At 40.2% G+C, this 2,427-nt stretch overlaps 1 protein-coding gene across 1 annotated transcript in view; it reads right to left on the bottom strand.

The window, feature by feature from the left end:
• LOC107661975 (melanocyte protein PMEL-like) overlaps nt 1–2,427 on the bottom strand; it is a 6,571-nt gene that overhangs the window by 500 nt on the left and 3,644 nt on the right. The window lies entirely within an intron of this gene.

The raw sequence follows: 2,427 nt of genomic DNA, 5'->3' as shown, positions 1-2,427 counted from the left end.
CATTTTTTCCTCGCCCCGCCTGTGGGCGACACAGTACAGCAGGCCATTCCTGATCACGAAGTAAGGGAGGGGGTGTGGGCCAGGTAACCGATCCACTTCATCCACACGACGTACTCGTTCCCAGCAGTTACGCAAGCGGTCATCCTCGCGCTGTTCCCGGCCGAAGGATCCTCCAGCCGCAAAACGGGCCTTCGGGGGGAGACAAGCAGCTGCTCGAACCCTGGCCAGTCTCGTCCCAACAGCAGTGGAACCGGAAGATCACGCACAATGCCCACCTCCACAGCCCAGGTTCCGGGCCCAGCCAGTCATCCCGCACAGGTGGTGGTAGTTTGTGATTTGTGTAGGAGCGGCGTTTCCAGGGCGACGCTGATCTGGAACCGGGATACTCGCCACAATACTTAAATACATAAGAAACAACAGCGGCGTATCTTTAAAAACCCTCTTTTGTACGGAACTTCTTCCTTTCGCCACAGATTCAAATCTATGAGCCCGGCCGTTACTAAGTTGAAAAGGTCACTTTAGAACTAAGGAACGTTGAGGTGCTTCATTAAAAGCTTACTGTATTACTGTATTAAAAGTTCACTGTATTATGAGAGCGAGATGGACAGAGCAAGTGATCTGATACAGCATTCATTCTTCAGCTCAGTCTCATATTCACAATAAAACATTAGTTTGAATGTCCACTGATGAAAGCGATATCTTTGTCGTACTATCCTTTCATTTTTTAAGGGTGATTTCCGATAACAGCGCTGATGATAAAGTGATGAGATTTTGCCCTTCAGCCAAATCTATGCTCTGTAGCAAATAATAGATTAATGAGACCAAAGACTGCAAGTTAGATTTACCCAAAATGAATTGTATCTCATGTTTAACCACTGTAGAGACATCAGAGCTAGCGCAAATTCCAGAAGGCCTGGCCGATGTGAGGCTGCTCTCGGTGGGTTCATGAGCGTTGAATGGCCCTGAAGCTCACATCTCCTAAAATGTTGAAGCATATTTTCAAACTGATGTTATCTTTATTAACAAACTGCATATTTAAAGTCTAAACAAGTACATTCTCGTCTAAAAAAAACTCTTAAAACTACATTCCGTGACACAAAAACATTATTATTTATAATTATTTTGTGGATTTGGGTGTCCGCCATGACACTCGCTGTGAAAAATACTGCAAGCAGAGTGATACAAACTGTGAAACGGTTGGAGTTCCGATATCACTAGAATATCCCACTACTGGAAAAGTCTCTCAGCCAATCAGATTCGAGGACCAGAAAGAACTGTTATATGAACGTAAAAAAAATAGTGTATCTGTTTATTATATAAAGTGATTCAATCTCTTCACAAGACTAAGATTAAACCGCTCAATTCATATGGATTCATTATACAATGCCTTTACGACCTTTTTGGATCTTCTGTTTTTTGGTTACCTGGACTCTCAGTGGAGGCAGAGAGAGAGAGAGAGAAAGAGAAATAATATCAATATCTTAAATTGTGTTTCAAAGATTAACCAAACTCTTGTTGGAACAACATAAAGGTGAGTAAATGATAACAGAGTTTTTGGGTGAACTAACCCTGTAAATGTATAATGTGTATTTTTTTTTTTTTTTCAGCAAACATTAATATATGCAATTAATTAAAATTAATTTGCTGAATCAATTAGCATATAATGAATTACATTATATTCTACATTCTATTTAATTGTTTAATTGATCGACAACACTAATATTTATGCAGAGACACAGAAGTAGGCTAACAGCAAGCTTATCCCCACTGAGTTCCCACAATCTACTGAGTCCAATTGTGTGATACAAATGAGATCAACAGTAAGAAACGACTGATTCTTTTTTTTATTTTATTAAAGATATCAAATGAAGCAGAAGGATATTTTATGATAAGACAGACAAGTACATAAAGCAATGTGTTTTACAACTCTTTTTATGCCTATATGTCCAGAACCACATTTTGCCTGGGGAGAAAGTGTCCTTTGGCTTAGGGTAAATTGCTTGAAAGGAGCATCATTCTGCAGTGCTCAATATCCTGAGGGGCCATTGGGACCAAAAATAGATGTAATTTTCACAGCTGTACATGTGTGGTCCTTTGCACATGAGCATGGTACATACACACACACACACACACACACACACATGTGAGCACATCCATATATAGGGCCATGAAGGCACTCATATTCCGGACATGCAGTTCCCTGCACACTCTTCCCTGTGGGACGTACATCAACCTTCAAGAAACAATTGACCAGAAAACCCTCTGAGACATTATGAGAAATGACATTTATTAATGAAAGAGGTAGAAAGAAAATACTGTAAACAAGGTCATGCACTTACACACACACATTGCAAACCCAACAGGGGAAAGCATCATTCTGTTGGCTTTTTTGTCATGCGATCATCTCATTTTAATTTTGAGCATAAA

Source organism: Sinocyclocheilus anshuiensis, unplaced genomic scaffold (assembly GCF_001515605.1).
Source record: "Sinocyclocheilus anshuiensis isolate Anshui unplaced genomic scaffold, SAMN03320099.WGS_v1.1 scaffold603, whole genome shotgun sequence".
Lineage (NCBI taxonomy): Eukaryota > Metazoa > Chordata > Actinopteri > Cypriniformes > Cyprinidae > Sinocyclocheilus > Sinocyclocheilus anshuiensis.
Note: the sequence above shows the minus strand (reverse complement) of the source record. Positions and strands in the feature narration are given on the sequence as shown.